Below are 19,826 nucleotides of genomic sequence, written 5' to 3' on the forward strand. Positions count from 1 at the left end.
GGACATAATAAAATTTTAGAACTTTTGTGTTTCAAAAGACACCCTGAAGAAAGTGAAGACTACCCACAGAAGGGAAAAAAATATTTTCAAATCATATATCAGACAAGAGACTTATATCTAAGAATACATAAAAACTCTTGCAATTCAATAATAAAAGACAACCCAGTTTAAAAATGGGCAAAGTATCTGAATAGACATTTCTCCAAGGAAGATATACAAATGGCCAAGAAGCAGAAGAAAAGATGTTCAACATCATTATCCATCAGGAAAATGAAAATCAAAGCCACAATGAGATAACCACTTTACACTCAAAGATGGCTAGAATCAAAAACTCAGATAATTTTTAACATGGATGTGGGGTAATTGAAACCCTCATACACTTAAGTTCCTTTACAAGAGCTGTAAAATGGTGCAGCTGCTTTAGAAAACTGTCTGGAAGTTCCTCAATTGATTAAAAAAACTTACCATATGACCTAGCAATTCCACTCCTTAGGTATATACCCAAGAGAAATGAAAATATACAGTATGTCCATATGGAAATGTGGACATGAATCTTATAGCAGCATTATTCATAATAGCCAAAAGAATGGAAAAAATCTAAATGTCCATCAGTGGACAAAAGGATAAACAAAATGCGGTATATCCATACAATGGAATATTATTCTGCTATAAAAAGGAATGAAGTGTTGATATATGCTAGAACCCTGAAAATATTATGCTAAGTGAAAGAAGCCAGTTACAAAAGACAACTATATACTATAGTTATACTATATAATTATACTATATAATTTCATACATACAAAATCTAGAATAGGGACATCTAGAGACAAAAAGTAGATTGGTGGTTGCTTAAGGCTTGAGGGGATAAGGTGGTGATAACTAAAGGGTATGAAGTTTCTTTCTGAGGTTAAAAAGTGACTGTGGTGACAGGTGCACATATCTGTGAATATACCAAAAACCACTAAATACTTTATTTTTATTTATTTATTTATTTATTTATTTATTTATTTATTTATTTATTTATTATTATTTTTTAATGTCAGATGTGTAATGTGCCAAAGTCATAACAAGGTTTGTGGGAGGTACATCTCACACAAGAGCGTGAACACCCAATCATCATGCTTATGAACTACAAAAGGATCGACCACTGAATACTTTAAACGTGTTAATTGCATAGTATGAATTATATTTCAATAAAGCTGTTAAAAAATAGTAAGCCTGAAAAAATTTAAAAGATCATCCTATGAAAGCACCTCGACATGTACTCATCTGATTTAGGTTCTAACCATGGACATACTTGCTACATTCAAAGGACCAGAGTGGGTCAGACTTAATCACAGGCTGGATCCCCTGTACCAGTTTTCATAAGTTACTGCCTACCAGAATCACCTAAGAGCCTGTTAACAACACACAGTCCCTGACCCAACGAGAGAGATTTGGTGGGAAAGAGGTGAGGCCCACAAATCTTCTCTGCTAGGTTCCGGCATGTGTGTACTACAGCTGGTTAGTGACCACATTTAACACAAGCAATTCCCTGCTATCTGGATGAAACCCGCCAGATTTAAGTTACTTTTCTAAATTAACTCTAAAATGCTGAACCTATACCCTAGTTATAGAAAAATAAAAAATAGCCTCCAAACTTATGACTTGTGAAAAGTAGTCCAAAGGTAACTGCAGAATTTCCAACCTCTCATTTGAACAAAAGGGCTATCTAGCTCTAGATGAAAAAACTATAAATAGCCATTTAAATACAATAACAAACAAACAAAACAAAACACAGGGCAGGACTGCCTCATTATATAGTGAGTCGATTAAACCAAAAGCCCTCAGTATAGCCTGGCCAGGCGTGGCTCAGCGGTTGAGCCTTGACCCAGCATCCAGGCAATCGGGCTTCAATTCCCGGTCAGGGCACATGCCTGGGTTGCAGGCTCGATCCCCAGTCGGGGGCGTGCAGGAGGCAGCCGATCAACGACTCTCTCATCATTGATGTTTCTATCTCTCTATCTCTCCCCTTTCCTCTCTATGAAACCAATAAAGATACATTTTTTAAAAAATTAAAAAGCCCTCAGTATAGACCACACCACAAATACCTGGTACTACCAACTACAGAATATTTACCTTTGCGCATTTTAATTATTATAATTCAGAACCTTACATCCTGTCCATCCCATTACTTTTTTAGATTCTAGTTAAAAACTACCTTTAAACTGAAGAAATTTTGTATGAACAGTACACAGCATGAAGATATCTACCACCAAGAAACGTTTTCTAATGAGGAAAATGGCATTTAGTATTTTTAAAAGTAGAGAAATAAAATAGTAGACATTTTCAATAATATATATATATATATATATACACACACACACACACACACACACACACACACACACACACACATATTTAAAACTTCTATATGTCCCTTATGTGGTATTTCTATCTATTTGGAAAATGTAGAAATTCCAAAGCAACTCCTTCCTACAACCTCACCTAAAAAAAAAAGGAATTCTTCCTCCCTTGTGGGCAGAGGGGCAGGTGCATTTTAGAACTTCGAGTTATTTACTCCTATTTTCTATTCAACTCTGAAAAGTTTGGTTTCCTGGTTTTCTAGTTGGAAGTAGATGTGAAGCAGCAAATAAGTAGAAGTAAAGAGCTACTAGAGGAAGACACAATGACAGTAGGAAGTGACAATAAGGAGGAAGATTCAATACATAAATTTATACAAAGTAGACCCAAACACCAAAAGCACAATCTTACTTGGAAAATAAGCTCCTAAGGGCATCACTGTATTGAGCTCAGTGTAATACTTCACCCCTCCAAATCTAATCTCTCCAACTGCCCTCTGTAACCTCTCTCCTCCCATCACCTCAGAATCCTGTTCCCCACTATATCTTGACCCTTTTCTTGCCTAAGGACTCCTTCCCCTCAGCAGAAAAATATTCTCAAATATCTTCTAAGTAACACAAAAAGAACCTTTCTTTCAGTCTAACACTCTCCTCTAGTTACTTTTTTCTCCTTTCCTTCAGAGACAAGATTTTGGAAAGAATAGTGTCTACCTGCTAGCTCCCCTTCCTCACCACTCATTTATCTTCTAAGCTACTGCAACACAATGGTCTTCTGAACACTCACTCCACTGTAGCTGCTCTCACATAGGTCACTAGTACCCTCACAACTGCCAGTCTACTGACTTTCTACTCTTACCTCTGTTGACCTCTCCAAGACATCTGATCCAACTTCCTTCTTGAAAACTCCCTCTTTGTTTAGAGTCTGTGGTGCCACACTCAATTGGATTCTTCAGTCCTGGGATGTCAATGGAATGTATGCAAAAAAAGGGGAGCAGGGTTCATGATCACATAGGTTTGGGAAATGTGCTATTAAAGTTAAACAGGTTTCTTTACTACAAGATTTCTCACATCAATACTAATGTGCATTGTGACTCTACAGGATGGGGTTCTGCAATGTTTCCCACACTTACTTGGCTCTAGAACCTTTCTCTCCCCTTTAAAGATCTTATATGACAAATTAATTGAGGAACATATTTTGGGTAACATCACTCTTGATGTTCTTTCAGTCTTATCTGCAGGATCTTCTTCCTCCTCTAGCCTCTCAAATATCTAAGTTCCCCAAAAGTCCACTTTTCAGTGCTTCACTCCTCTCAGGTCTCACCCTCTACATTCACCATAAGTGATCCCATTCATATCCTCACGGTTTCAACTCAGCTTTACAGTGACTCTGACTGATTCACATTTACTGTGTAACTTTGGATCTTGGCTTCCTAATTTGTAAAAATAGGAACAATAATAACAAATTCATAAGGACTAAACAACATAATGTATATAAAAGTATTTACCACAACATATTTACACATTTAAGCAAAAGCTTAATAAATGGTGACAATCATTTACTCTGTCTCCAGCCTAGATCTCCTTGCTGAGCAGTAAAATGTATTTATCTAACTTGGGACTTCCCCTTGGTTGCTTCATATATATCTCAAACTCAAGATGCTCACCTCCCATCCTACCACTGGCCCCTGTATGCTCTAGCTCTAGCTCAGGGAATAGCACTACTCTTCACCCAGATGCCCAAACCTGAAACAGTGAAGCCATACTCTAGACTCTTCCTTTTCAACTACTATCCTTTCCTCTGCTCACAAATTTAGTAACTAAATATATCTGGCTTTTCTCCAGTGCATTTTCAGATGGCTATCTTTATAAAGTACAAAATCTGATCACATCACTTTTCTACCTAAAATTCTTCAATATTTCCTCATAGTTTTCAGGATAAAATTCAACCTCCTAAGGTAACATATAAGGCTCCTCATGATCTGGCCTCTTAAGTCTCATCTCCCTCCAGGCCCTATTCTCATATACACTCTCCACTCCAGTCAAATCAAGTCATGTGTATTTCTAAAAATGGTCATACTGTCACAACTTTACACATTCTATTATTCTGTCCATAAAGTCAATTTAACCTCACTCCCACCCACTTTATTTCTGGCTAATCCCAAATGGTCTTTTTCATGAGTTTAATTATATGTTATTTCATTCCTATACTTTAAATTTTATCTTTAACAAATGAATAACACAGCTTATAAATTTAAATTTTCATTCTCAACCTATGTAATACTATAAAATACAAGCAATTCATCCAATATGCTTAGGTAAAACTGTTAGCCCCAGAATTGTCTTATTTTAGTAATGAGGAAGTCTATAATTAAATGAGATTAACATTCCTTCATTGACATGTACAGGGTGTCCCCTTAAAAATGTATACACACTTTGAATGATTATAAAGGCAGTGTTTATTAACATACAGAAATGAATCTGAATAATTTTCATTTTCATACAGAAATAATTTTCTATTTCATACAGAAATAGAAATGAATAACTTTTTTGTCAATGCCTGTTTTCAAATTGATGACCATTCTGGTCCAGGCACTGCTGATAACACGAAGCAATGGAATCACAATCATCAAGAATCATTTTGTTTGTTATTTGTGTGTCTTCAGTTCATCGACTATTGCCAGTTTTGTACTGCAAACTTTATCTTTTATGTATCCCCATAGCCCGGCCGGGCATGGCTCAGCGGTTGAGTGTCGAACTAGGATCCAGGTGATCGGGGTTCGATTCCCAGTCAGGGGCTAGGCAGCCGATCAATGACTCTCTCATCATTGATGTTTCTATCTCTCTCTCTCTCTGAAATCAATAAAGATAAAAAAAAAAAAAAAAAAAGAAGAAGTCTAGTGGCACTTTGGGATAAATTTTCTTTGTTCAAAGCTTACTCTGGCTTCACTCATTATTTCAAATCAGTTAAATCTGAAAAGGAATGAAAATTAAGTGAGTTATCAGCTGTTAAAGAGTGTATACAATTTTGGGAGACACCCTATATTTATTATATACTGGACACTAAGGAGGTTACAGTACTGAACAAGGAAATTTCCTGACCTCATTTTAATGGGGGAATCTAACCCTTGAACAAGTAACTCCAATGTAATGTTATAAAGATATGTATATGTAATAAAATTTCTGAGAAGACAAAGGAAGAAATAACTAAATTATGTAAGTGGTTTCAAATGAATATAATAAAAACTAATTCCAAGTAAAATATTTTCTCTCTCAGTTAAAACTCACCCAATAAATATCAAGGTAAAGTTGAGTCCTATCATTAGAGTGGCCACACATCCCCAGTTTGCACATCCTAGTTAACATCTGCTGCAAGTGAAATCATTACTATCACCCCCTTTCATGCTCATTATTATCCTGGTTTGGCTAATAAATTATAATAAAAACAATCTTAATAATTTATTCATTACATCTGAAGGGTTTTTTCTTCTATCATTTAACATATTTAGGGGGAAAGTATCTAATTTTAATTACTCTCTCTTTGAGATGGATCAGATCAAAATATTTTTCAGTTTTACTACCTCTTTCTCCCTCTCTCCTTGTCATATTTGCTGTGAAAGGAGACTGTCTTCTTTATCCTCGAAATTAAAAAAAGTAAGTGGTAGAGGCATCTAGGAAAGTTAGGAAACAATGGACAAAAATCTATGTTAATTTTACAGGGTAAATACTTTTTTGAGAATATCTCTCAAGGTAAAAATGAAGAATTCAATTTAAGCCTATAAAATAATAAACTAATGAATTTCTTTATTTAGCCAACAGAACAGATGGGTATTTAAAAATGAATGTCCTCTTTAAAAAATAAAAAATGAAATGAATGTTCTTTACAAATAATAATTTTGAGAGGTTCTATAATATCCCACTGTTTGAAACATTTTTGGAATATCTGCCTGGATATTTCATGATTCACAAAAATTTATCTCACTAATTTATAGACAAGCCTATTTTTCTTTTCTTTATTTCTTTTACTAAAATTTTTAATTTTGTGAATATGGCTCCATGGCTTAGAGCCCCCTTCCCTGTTCTGTATCTTCCTGCCAAATCCCTAAGATAGTATTTTTATGTGCCATCTGTTCCATGGTTATGCACCAACCACTGTCCCACAGCTTTGAGGGTGGGAACTGATTATTTTAAACATTCTTTTACCCCTAGATCCTGAAATATAAAAGAAAAGATCTATCAGATATGGATGCAAATTATTTTTGGCTACTTCCAAAAATCAAATTCACCTTCAAAGGAAGAATTGGAGACATTTAAAAGAACTGAAGGCAATACCAAAAAGGAGCTCCAAAGATATTAAGTTAATATTGCATCATTTGCACAAGTACACTGCCTACTTTCCTTAGAAACTAGCCAATAGTCTTTCAAATGTATAAGCTCTGTTATGTTTGTTACAAGAACTCTTCTTATTATCCTGTATCCTAGAACTCCTTAACTAACTGAAATCTTCCAAATGAATAAAGAAAAAACTTAAGGTCCAAAACCAAATAGGCTACTCTTCATCAACATCTGGCCCTATGCATTTTCTTACTTTTAAAAACTCTAATTCTCTCCAAGATAAGACTGCCAATCAATGTCACAATGCATCAACCCTTTTCCTAAGATTTTCATTAAGTTTTTCCAAACCTTCTTAGCTTTAGAAGATTTATTATCATAAATGATAATCTTTCTTACTTTAAAAAGGGCTTGAGTTGAAGTTTTGATACAATTTTTCTTACAGAAAATTATAAAAATCTCTAAATCTCTAACTAGGAGAATAAATGTCTATGTACCTTTCCAGTTATCCGCACCTGTCCTTCTACTAACAAATCGTATTTCCAGGTGCCATGGCAATATCTGTACAGCTATAACGATACCAAAATCAAGTTACCATTTAGACCTAGTTCCATAACCACAGTAAGATTTAAAAAACAAACAAACATGAAATAGGATTCAGTAGCTGAATTTAATTAACTTTAAATGGATAAATCATCAAATCATAGATAAATGGGTCTCAAAAGACAGGAAGAGAAAAATAATCACAGGTAAGAGACTGCTAGATATTTAAAGTCTTAAAAGTATAAGCTAATTACAACTCATACAAGTGCTACACCTTAAATTCTCATGGTCATATAGCAGTGATATTTAACCACTCTTACTATTAAGACTTCCTGCAACCACGTACTTGTAAACACAGATTCCTAAGAATTCCCAAGATGAGTTAAATTTTATGGGAAAACTGCCAGTATCTGTTATTACCAGTGCTCATATTGAGCACCACCCCGTTACTAATATACTACGTCACTATGAGTCACCTTAAAACAAGATTTTCCTCCTTGTTTAAAAACAAGACAATCCTATACCAAGTAACAAGTGATAAGGTACAAGTTTAGACAACTTTACTTTCAGTAGAAAATACATGACAGCACTTGAACAAAAGCATATTATTGCTCTTAGAGTTTTACTGTCTATCACTATTATTCTTACTTTTAAATGTTGAATCCTCAAGGAAACTTTCAGAGGTATACCCCTGTCCATTGTAATTTAAAAAAGACTTACTTCCTCTAAGAAAAGGGGGAGGGGACTCTATGTCTTCCTCTACGGCAATTTCTTAAGCTATATTTATGCCTTACTCTATATATGTATGATTCATTATATTTGAGCAACACAATCTGACCCAAGCAACTAAAGTCTCAAAGTATTTTGAGTTACAAATGCATGCTATTTACAGAGTAAGTGTACAAAGATTGTCATATTACTGTATTTGTCGTAGTACTTTTTGTCAGTGGTATAAGATCTTGTTAGACATGTGTCAACACTGTAAAACAGATCACCTGTAACTATTTATGGCTCAGTGTAGCTTTAGATGAAAACAGTTAATATCCTGATGAATCATTAGGGCTTTCTGACATCTTACATTCCATTTAATATCACTTTGTCCTTTAAAAACCTTTACATCATAAATTTGAAAGAAAGCAAAAATTTTTGCATTAAAAATCAAAATATTGTGTAAATAAAATACTTCACAATTTAAACAATAAAAATTTAATTAGTGTATTATTTGGGGAGATCATGTTCATTTTGGCCTATAACTTTGAGACAGTTATGTTAAGAGTTTTTCCCTTGAAATACAATTGATAATCTATCCTAATCTTTAAAATAGTGACATTATTCCCTTGGCCACTCATCTGTTATAAATTTTGGCTGGTGTGGCAGAAAAACAAACAAACATCATTGTTCTATGTTGCACATCAGGAGCCAAGATGAACCTTGGAAAATCAACCTCTATTTCTTCAGCCTCAAACATCTTATGCTGTACTTACAGTAACAACAGCTACCATTTTCTGAAGGCCAGGTTCTGTGCTAAGCATCTCACAAATAATAACTCTGGAGGTGCATTTAATTTGCACTAATTTGATCATATATTTCAGTAGACAATAAATAAATATGAATGAAAATGTATGCTATGTTATAGTGCACATGATTTTACCTACCATTACATGCAACAAGTGCACAAGAAAGTGAGTAAAGTGAGTATGAGATGGGAGAAAGCATGTCCCCTCAGTTAGTCACAGAGAGAGAGAGTTGTTTGCCCAAAACCATGCATATTGTTCTTTACCGGTGATTTAAGAGATTTTTTTTCAAGGATAATGTTGACTCTGATTTTTGCTTTATATGCTACCTTTAGAACTGCTAAGGTGGGACTTCACTGTATCTCATTTGGTCCTCATAAAAGACTCTGTGAGGTAGGTTCAAATATTAACCCCATTTTACAGAAAAATTAACATGCAGAGAGATTATGCAACTAGTTTGGCAGAGATAGGATTCCAACTTAAGTCTTTTTTTTCCTTCCAATTTGTCTTTATTATTATTTATAGCATCAAGCCCAGAGCTTTTACTAACACAGAGTACAGCCTTGCATTTGTCTTTTGCAGAGCCAAGCATTTCTGCGACATCACAGATGAGGTCAGGGAACCCTTGTGCAGGCCTGATTAAAAGCTTGCAGAGAGCCCATGCTGCCATTCTTCACGGAATTTCCAAGGACTCTGGTTGAAAGGCTGATTTTGTGATCTGAGTTGTCGTATGATATTGTATCTATTGTCGTGTTTGTTATTTACTGTTGGTCCTTATTAAGATCACTGTTATTATCCATAGCAGCAATATGCCCGAGCCATGTAAGGGGAATTATAACGTTCTCAAAGATCAAAAGCTCTCATCGGAGAACTTCTAGATGAAAGACAAGATATGGGACATCACAGGCCAAAACAATAGGGATACACAGAGGGTTAGGTGAGTACTGCCAGCTTAGGTCTTTCTGATTCCAAAGACGGCACTTAACTACTATACCGTACTGCAATATTATATGTCCATTTTCCAGGTGAAGAATGAGAGACTCAGAAAGATTAAACAAACTGTCCAATATTACACTGATAGCATGTCTTTATATCAGGACTTAAACTCAAATTTTCTAATTTCTTTCTACATTATAAAAAGATGTCTCTTTTCCACTAGGTTACCCTGAAAACAAAATATGTAACTAACTGGTAGAAATCAGGAATGAGTAATAGAGCACTAAAATGGGGGTGGGGAGTAGCTCACAAGATAAATCTAGGCGATAGATAATGTTGTTTAGCCCTCAACATACGTTTCTTTGAATCTTCATTTGTTGTTAAGATAGACAAAGTTTGACAACAGCCACTCCAAACATCGTTCTCCCCACTGCCACTCAATGATTAAGATGGAAAGTCATATACTTGCTTTCCCAAGCTCTCTTGCACCTAGAGGTAACCATGTAACCTAGCTCTGGCCAGAGACTTAAATTCTACTAGGAATGGGGGATTGTTTCTGGAAAAACTTTTGCTTTCCTAATTAAAGGTACAACTAACTGCTGGCACTGCACCTTTTACCCCTTCTTCAATCAAACGGGGGTGTACTGCCTGCAGCTATAACAAATATCTTTTATGTGGAGACAAACATAAAAACGGGAATCCAATATACTATTAATGGCAGAATAGAAAGATATAAAGAACTTGGTTCCTTATATAGCATTGTCAAGCTGCTGAGTTAGTCCTGGACTATATATCTTTAGATTTCCTGCCAGATAAACCAAAAATATTCTTATGGTTTAAACTTGGTCTTTTGTTACTTGTAGTCAAAATCATTCCCAGCCAATTCAATTGCCAACATTTAAAAATCATGAGATTTCACATAACAATCTACATTACTAGTGTTTCTTGAAATAGAAGATTTTTCTGGCAACATTGGGTCTACATTCTCACTTGGTTACAACTGACAGCCTCTGATGAAAGAGTTCATAGTCTGGAACTTACAACAGGCCCCATTTGGCCAGTTTCATTAATTTTGATCATCTGACTATCCCATTGCCATATTTAAATGTGTGACCTTCCATATTATACCTCAATGTATGTCTAGCCTAGAACCCAGGTGTCCACTTGAATGCCTTGCATCCTAGAAAACCTGCAATCAATTCCTACTAAAGATTTTTACTATAGCAAAAACTCTCCTGAAACTGCCCAATAAATGAGTTATTTTTTATTCCCGAAGCCAAACTCTGGAAACTATTTAACAGTAAAATGAGGAGTTAGAATAGTCAATTTTCAAGTTCTGAAATTGTGTGAAACCCTAGGAAGCAATATTTATGAATAAACTCCAATATTTCAATAATAACTTAAGGCCCAAGAAACCTCCTGGATTTCTTACATAGAAGTAGCAAGGAAATATAAAAATCATTGCCCAAACAAGAAATTGAGGTTATGATTCAGTAGTCTTAGCAAGGTAAACTTATACCACTATTGCACATTACTGGTGAATGGTTTAGGGTTCTGATGTACATAGGTATTAAGCCAGAATTTCACAAAAACTTCAGATGTCACAGGTGAGGGATGATGCGGTGAGATATTTTAAGAAGGCTGTCATTTAGGATAGCTAAATAATGTAGACTTTCCTTAAAAGCATTTTCAAGAAAGGATACATAGTCCGGCCTGCATGGCTCAGTGGTTGAGCATCAACCCAAGCACCTGGAGGTCGCAGGTTCGATTCCCAGTGAGGGCATATACCTGAGTTTTGAGCTCGATCCCCAGTGGGGGATGTGCAGGAAGCAGCCGATTGATGTTGATGATTCTCTCTCACAGATGTTTCTATCTCTCTCTCCCTCTCCCTTCCTCTCTCTCTAAAAAAAATCATAAAATCAATAAAACCGTATTTAAAATATAAATAAAAATATTTTTAAAAAGAAATGACACATATCTCAACTGTCAAAAGACTATTTCTTGTCAATTCTTTGGATAAATAATAAAAATGAAGAACTAAATTATTCAGAATATCACTCATTTGTGCCCACTGAACATTAAATTCAGACTCATATGCTCAGAGCTAAAGTTCACTGCATCTTTACCTAAAAAGAACTTTAATAGCTTTAACAGCATTGTAGATAACCACAAACTACAGTTTTCACTATCTTCAAATGCACTTCATCACACATTACTTCATTACCATTCAAAGATGGTTATGCCCATTTCAATCCAGGGTGTACGACTACTCATAAAACAACATATCTGAGTAATACATATTTGACACAATTCAGTAAAGACTCAAATATATTACCTATAATAACTATGCTTTAGAAGCCAAACTATCCTAATCTTTTTAAATTAAGTATATAATAGTGTGCAACAAGCAAAGAATTAAATCCACTTAACATTAGTAATTATTAGCGGTTACTGAACACTCACTATGCTATAGTGCTAGACACTATGTTAAGCATTCATTTAGTTATTTCAGGAAAGCTAACAATACTTTAAGGAAACTGAAGCTTAGAAAGGTGATTTCTCCAAAATCTACACCTACTAAGTGGTAGAGCTGGAAATTTAACTCCAGAATCTGGCTCTAGAACCGAAAGCCAATATAACCACTATGCTATGATGGAGCCCATTTCCTTGAGAACAAGTACTTAAGACATAAAGTCATTATTAAATTATTCAGAGAGGGAAACTGTCCTTTGGGTCTGGATTTGGCAGGGATGAAAAGTATACTAAGGGTCAGTGTATAAAATACTTTTTCTTCAGATGAATATAAAGCTTAGGATTTTTTAAAATTCACTATTTCAATATCACTGTCGCATTGCTTGCTGATCTTAAAGAAATTCTGCTTTCAGCTTCCAAAATGGTATTTTGGAAAGTCAGTAATAAATCAAGCGAAGTAGGCAAAAAGCAAAATGAGGAAAAAAAAGGACTTCCTAATTTAAGGGAGGGGTTAAGAAATAACTATCTGAGGCCCTGGCTGGGTAGCTCAGTTGATTAGAGCATCATCCCACTATGTCAAGGTTGCAGGTTGGATCCCTAGTCACGGGTACATACAACAATCAACAAATGAATGCATAAATAAGCGGAACAACAAATTGAAGTTTCTCTCTTTCTATTTCTCTCTGTTCCTCTCTCTCTCTAAAATCAATGAGAGAGAAAAAAAAACCAACTACCTGATAAGGCATTTTCTCAACTACTGACCCACACATTTTCACATACATTTTTGTGCATTCAGATTTTTCCAAAGGCAACTGTCCATTTCAATAATTTTATTCCCCGTCATCATTCAATTTAGAACTATATATGATCTAATTCTATACTCTAAGATTTCACTTTGGAGTCCATACAACTATTACAGAAAAGTTTTTTTCTAAGTAAAGAATCACTATTACAGTTATTTCAGAATGAAGAAAGAATAAAACACAGAACCTCAATCATCCAATTTTCTAAATCACATGTTCAGATAGGGCAACTTGTTTTAAAAAGAGTAGACTGGCCCTAGCCGGTTTTGCTCAGTGGTTAGAGCGTCAGCCCATGGACTAAAGGGTCCCGGGGTTCGATTCCAGCCAAGGGCACGTACCTGTACCTCCGTTGCAGGCTCTATCCCCAGCCCCGGTAGGGGTGCCTGCGGGAGGCAACCAATTGATGTGTCTCTCTCACATCACTGTTTCTCCCTCCCTCCCTCTCTCTCTCTCTCTCCCTTCACTCTCTCCAAAAAGCAATAGAAAAAATATCCTCAGGTGAGGATAAAAAAGAAAAAAGTAGACTGTACTAGCAGCTTAAATGATATAAAGTCTTGTGCAGAGTAGGGATTTAATAAATGTTTGCAAAGGAATGCAATCCAATTAAGAAAAAAAAAAAAATCTATGAAAAAAAGCAAGTATAAGCTCTGGACCTGTTAAAACACAGTCTTCCTCTAAGTGTCTCAATCACCTGAAAGGACAAATGGAAACAAACCAAAGACTAATTTGGTGAGCAGCATTTCTATTTCTAACTTTTGGCAAGACTGGCATTGTGAACAAGCTCATGCAACACAGAGGTCCAAATCATCCTTGTGCCTTTAAAGTTTTTCATTTTGCACCACAACTATAGTCTTCTATAAGACAATTTCAAGAACATAAGAAGACTTTTCATCATTGGTTTGTTTAGTAAAATTCTCTTAATGTTTTAAGTCTTATAGATTAAAATCCTACAAAATGGTATTTAAGTGGAAATTTCCTAAGACTATTTTCTTTCTATTAAAAGCCCTGTGTTTAATTATCAAGATGCCATATCCTGCAAGAATGTTTTGTAGGCAAGTGGAAGAATTCCTAGATTTTTCAGCCACACCTTGCCTAACCAGACTTCCTTTATAGTCTACAGTTCCTTTGAAGTTTAATTGAAAACCACAGAATCAACATAAAAATGCTCAGAGCTGAGAAAGTTGCAGCTTGTATAAAACAGATCTAGAAGACAAGCCAAAATATTGTACTCATAGAAAGTTTAGTGTAATTTCTTTCAGTACTCTAAGAAGAAATAGGTTGTCTCTATTTTATGACAGCGTTCAATAGTAAAAACTGTAATCAAAATGCAACCAAAGTCTGAACCAAAGACCTCTTGTTATATGTGAGTTCATTCAGTCGCTTTGGAAATGCATTTCTCAAAGCTGCATTCAATTTCAACTGCCAAATGTTTGGTATAGCTGGATTACACAAATCATTCTTCTCACCTATTGTTTCCTTGTACAAAGATATATTTAAACCCATGAATACATTCAGTGTTCTCAGATTCTCTATGTTTAAAAAATATCTGTCAATTTCTGTTCTATTTAGCCACATGATTTATAGCCTTTATCATTAAAAATGCCAATATATTCAGCCTGATTTGAATATGACTATACAAACTAAGGTGACCACTTGCAATGATCTGTCCTACCATATAGCAAAACATCCAATAGATTAATATGCTGCTAAGCATGGCCTAATAAATTGATAAACTCTCAAGGGAAGGAGATTTTTTAAGATTACAGTTGCATTAATCATTCTGTATGATGCTCCAGGGTCATTACAAATTATACATAACATACTTGGCATAGAGATTAACAACTAAAGCAGAAAGTCTCTAATTTTAAAAGATGAAGCTATTATTGAGTAAAAATTTTTTTAAAAAAAAGAAAAAAGAGAAAGAGAAACCCCTGAAATAGGCTATTCCTTTGAATTATATTGTCATAAAGCAAGTGTCTTCCCCACCAAATTTGTATTATAATAAAAAAAAATTGCTTAATAACCAAATAGCAACCCTAAATCATCATCATTATAAAAATGACTAATACTTCATAAGTGCATGCTTATTTAGTGCCAGGTGTGGCACTGAGGCATTCTCTCATTTAATGCTCACTTCTGTAAAAGAAGTGCTATTTATTACCTCTATTTTACAGATGGGCAAACTGAAGCATAGAGTAATTGAATTGTCTAAGTCTTGTAAATTGTGAGGCCAGGATTCAGATTCAGGCAGAGAGTTTTCAAACTACCACTATGCTAGACTGCTTCATGTTGCTATAGATATTTCTGAAGGCCTAAGAAGAAAGAAATGAAAATACTTTCAGGGCTTCCCAACCCCCATGGGGACTATATTAGAATCATTAATGGGCAGACACTACTTTTACTCTAAACCACAATTGCTTTCTCAAACTCTAAGAATCAATGAGCTTCCTTAATAAATTAAGATAATGTTATGAGAAGCTAACATGTGGTTTAATTTTTGCCTGAGACATGCTAAATATTGTAATTGCGAAGAAAAGGCTCTCCCAAATTGTTATTTTTATAAAAGTGTCTGAAGTAACAAGTAGAGAATCAGTGCTCCAATGAGCAAGTTGCACAGAGATGTCTTTCCTTAAACTTCTATAAACATAATTTCATACATTCCACTGTCTGAATCAGTAAAAAAGATTGCTGGGTGTTTTGTTTTGTTTTTTCTTTAAGCAGGGAAAGGTATGGAGGTGGGAGAAGTGAGGGGGCAAGGTAATACCAATACCTACAAACATACTCTTTCCAAAGATAGGAGCTTCAGTATCTGGCTACCACACCTTAGACAACACTATCTTACAATAATCACGCCATAGATAAAATTGGCTTCTGATTGTAAATGAAAATGAAAAGGATCAATATTTAGAAGTAAGTAACATATCTTTCATTTTCTTAGCTGCAAAGATCTCTTGCTTCTCCATCTTTCCCTATCAGTCTGTTCCATATTCCCTATTGCACGCACCATATTAGGTTTTTTTTATTATACATGCTTAGTTTATAGCTGCCTTCCCCCACTAGACCTGTAAATTCTAAGGCAAGGATAATGCTTTATGTAATCCTACAGTGCTTGAGAAGGCTCTCAACAAGCTTCTGCTTAACTGAGTTTATCAAGTACCAAGGCATAAGCAGCAAAATGACTCAAGTTGCAGTGATTTCAAACTAAAGCAGGGAAAACATGAAGCAAAATAGTTTTTAAAAATGGAAGTAACTCAAATAGCACCTAGACAAAGAGGCTAATTCTAACACCTGGAATTTAGTTTCTGAGTGTGACAACCAAAGTTCAAATTCCAGCTCTGCTGTCTAGACATCTCTCTGAAAATAAATTTCTTCATCTGTAAAATGGGAACAATAACAGTGCCCCTTCAAATAGTTGTGATGCCCGTTTAATACCAAGCCCAGTGTCTACAGCATAGCAAATACATGAAACATGGTAGCTATTAGGACAGTTATATATGCCCAAAATCACAAATTTTAACAAATGCACTTTAAAGGAAAGTCAAGAGAACATATATACTTCATTAAGGTAAAAGAAGTGCCTAGATATTACAATTCAGGAGAAATAATTTTTACTTCTCCAGCTCCCTTTTCTGTACTTTAAAAATGGCATCAGCACTGAACTGTTTGTGGTTCCCAGCATACATCATGTCTAGCCCTGTGCCTTAAGTTCATGCTTAAGAATGTTCTGTTTTCAGACCAACTACCACTCAATCTTTAAGGCTTAACTCAGAAGTCCTTGTTGACCTTTCTCTTCCTCAAAGCTTATGTAATTTGTGATTACTATAAGATATTCTAACTACTTATTAAATACCAATCTAACTGGCTGCTTGATCCCCAATCCTGGCATGAATGAGTAAATAGATATCTTCAGAATCAAGTATAGCACAGGATACAAAAAGATATTAAATTATTATTTTTTACTTGAATCACACAGCTCCATAAAATCTAGGCTGGAATACAGTACACTACTTCTCCCCAATTATAGCTAAGCATTTCCTCTCCCACTCAGTAAGGGAAATATTTCCCATCTCTCAGGAAATGTAGGGAACCATGGGACCTTTCACTACATTTCAGAGCCAAGATCACCTCACCAGACAGTCTCTTGACAAACAGGAAAATAAGGGGCACTGTGCACAGCAGCTGTGTTGCTCAGCTGGGCAAGAAAATGCAGGGCAGTTTGTTAAAGTATCTGAAAAGGACTCAGTGCTAAGAACCAGAGGAAGAGAATGGATGAGATTACCTGCACAAAATAGCATTAGGTCTCTCCCATGTGCACCTGGACTCTGGTATATTTCAAATTAGGTAAATAGTTTTATAAATAATCATTCTGTTTTGTTTTGTCTTTTTTTTAAAAAAAAATACTTTCCCTACTATAGCTAGATTTTTTGAATGAATGAACAAATAAATGAAAAATATGGACATGTGAATGCCTGCAACGGGCTAGGCACTGTGTAGCCAACATGACAGCAGGCATTTAATGGAAAAACAGTAAAGCCCTAAGCTGCTGGAACCAGGAATAATGGTGCTACATAGGAAGGCAGTATGGGCTCTGCAGAGTGCCTTTTTTTCAGACTGGGCATAATCTAGAATCTGCTCTCTTTTACTTAAAGCCTGATAGAAAGAATGAGAGACCTGAAGATACCTTTTGAGTACCAAATGCCTGCTCTTTCTTTGCACTTCCCAGGCACTTGAGTTAAATTTTAAAATCTAAGCTAGTGTAAGTTTATTTTCTGTCCATGTAATTTAATGAATACTAAGTAATACCTGCTAAACTAACTAAACTCCTGTGGGAATAGTAATGGAACACACTCTAGCTTATACCCAATTTAGTATTTCCCAGAGGTGGAATTATACAGCATTAGAAAAAGGAGTGACTATTTCATAAAATGAACTGGGACAAGTTGTTAACTATTTGGAACAAAATTAATTTAATATTTACCTCATACCATGTAGTAAAATTAATTTTGGATGATTAAAGTTAAATATAAAAATAAACTATAAGACAACTTCAGAAAATATAGGCGAGTATTTCTCTACTCTATTGATGGAAACTGAATTAAGTAGAAAAACTGTGAAAATCAAACACACAAAAAAGACTTTGGAGTGATGGCATTAACATTTTTAAAATATCTGTACATAAAAATCAATATGACAAAAACAAACAAAAAATGGCAAATGAAAAACTGAGGCAAAATGTGCAACATAATAGAAAAAGGTTAATATTCTTAGTATATAAAGAATATTTACAAATCAATCTGGCAAAAATAACTATCCATGGAGAAAGTCGGGCTAATCACATCAATGACTTACAAAACAGGAATATAAAACACACATAAAAAATATTTGGAAAATGTTTAACCTCTGATTTAAAAAAATGTAAAATAAAACAGCAATAAAATATAGTGGTTAAGAGAAAAGGTTCTAGGGTCAGATATCAGACCTATAACCTTGGGCAATTCATTTTACTTCTCTGAGTCTCAATTTTCTTTATAATATAGAGATGATAATAATACCTACATCATGGGAGCCATGTAAAAATGAAATAACATAATGCATGCAAGGTACTCAGCACAGTGTCTGCTACACAGTAAGTGTTCAATAAACAATGGCTCTTATGATGAAGAAAGTGGATGATGATGATGATACTCAAGGCTGATGAGGGTACAGTGAAGCAGACATTTTTATACATAGCTTGTCAACAAAGATTGATTCAACTTTTCTGGAGGACAATTTAGCAATATGTATCAAAAGTCTTAAAGGGGCCCAGGCCAGGCAGCTCAGTTGGTTAGAGCATCCTCCCGATACGCCAAGGTTTTCAGGTTCAATCCCTGGCAGGGCACATACAAGCATCAACTAATGAATGCCTAAATAAGTGGAAAACAAATAGATGGTTCTCTCTCTCTTCCTCCCTCCCTCCCTCTCTCCATTTCTCTCTCTCTCTCAAATCAATTTTAAAAACTCTTAAAAGTGGTCATAGTTTTGGGCTTCTGGGAACGGAACAATGCTTAAAACAATGGAAGAACTCAAAGTGGAAAAGACTGCCAAATAGGACTATTATCAGTTTCATCCATTCATCCACATGTCCAATATTTTTAACCCTGGTGATACAAAAATATGCACAAATAGACCCAGTCCCTGGCTTAAAGGTTAATTGGGGAAATAAGATGTCAAACAATCAAGTACAATAAAAAGGTAAAGTCATGATGGGTAAGTAAGGATGCTCTGGTGCGCATAGAAGGAGCACCTACCATAGTCTGGGACTGAAGTCAGGGAAGCTTCCCTGAAGTGACATTTAAGCTGGAACGTGAAGGATGAGTAGGAATTAGTCATGTAAAGAGATGAAGAAAACGTGTTCCAGGTAAAGGAAATAGCAAGTATAAAGCCTAGAGATAAAAGGGAGCATGACATGTCAGCTTGACTAAGCAGTGTGCAAGGCAGAGGCTTGGGAAGAGACAAAGCTGAAGAGATAGGTAAGGTTGACTCATTAAAAGTTTTGCTAGCATAACTCTGTAGTGTGGACTTTATTCTAGGGGTAATACAAACAAAAAGCAAATAGTTTAGTAAATACAATAAAGGACTAATATTCATAATATATCAAGAGGGTATATACATTGCACCAGGCTGGTATGCTCAATGGTTGAGTGTCAACCCATGCACCAAGAGGTCACTGGTTCGATTCCCAGTCAGGACACATGCCCTGGTTTCGGGCTTAATCCCCAGTGTGGGGGGGAGGGGTGCTGGTGGCAGCCAATCAGTGTTGATGTTTCTCATCGATCTTTCTCTCTCTCTCCCTCTCCCTCCCTCTCTCTTTATAAAAATTAAAAAAAGAGGGTATTTAGATTGAAAAG

At 35.3% G+C, this 19,826-nt stretch overlaps 1 protein-coding gene across 5 annotated transcripts in view; it reads right to left on the bottom strand.

The window, feature by feature from the left end:
• Positions 1–19,826, bottom strand: part of SSH2 (slingshot protein phosphatase 2) — a 210,240-nt gene that overhangs the window by 184,348 nt on the left and 6,066 nt on the right. Inside the window, exon 2 of one of the 5 annotated variants that reach the window (XM_081161270.1) lies at positions 3,199–3,297. The exons of the other annotated variants lie outside the window; for them this stretch is intronic. The gene's annotated coding sequence lies outside the window, so the exon portion shown is untranslated. The remainder of the gene's footprint in view (positions 1–3,198; positions 3,298–19,826) is intronic. 5 annotated transcript variants of the gene reach the window in all.

This window comes from Miniopterus schreibersii, assembly GCF_964146895.1.
Source record: "Miniopterus schreibersii genome assembly, chromosome: 16".
NCBI classification, from domain to species: domain Eukaryota; kingdom Metazoa; phylum Chordata; class Mammalia; order Chiroptera; family Miniopteridae; genus Miniopterus; species Miniopterus schreibersii.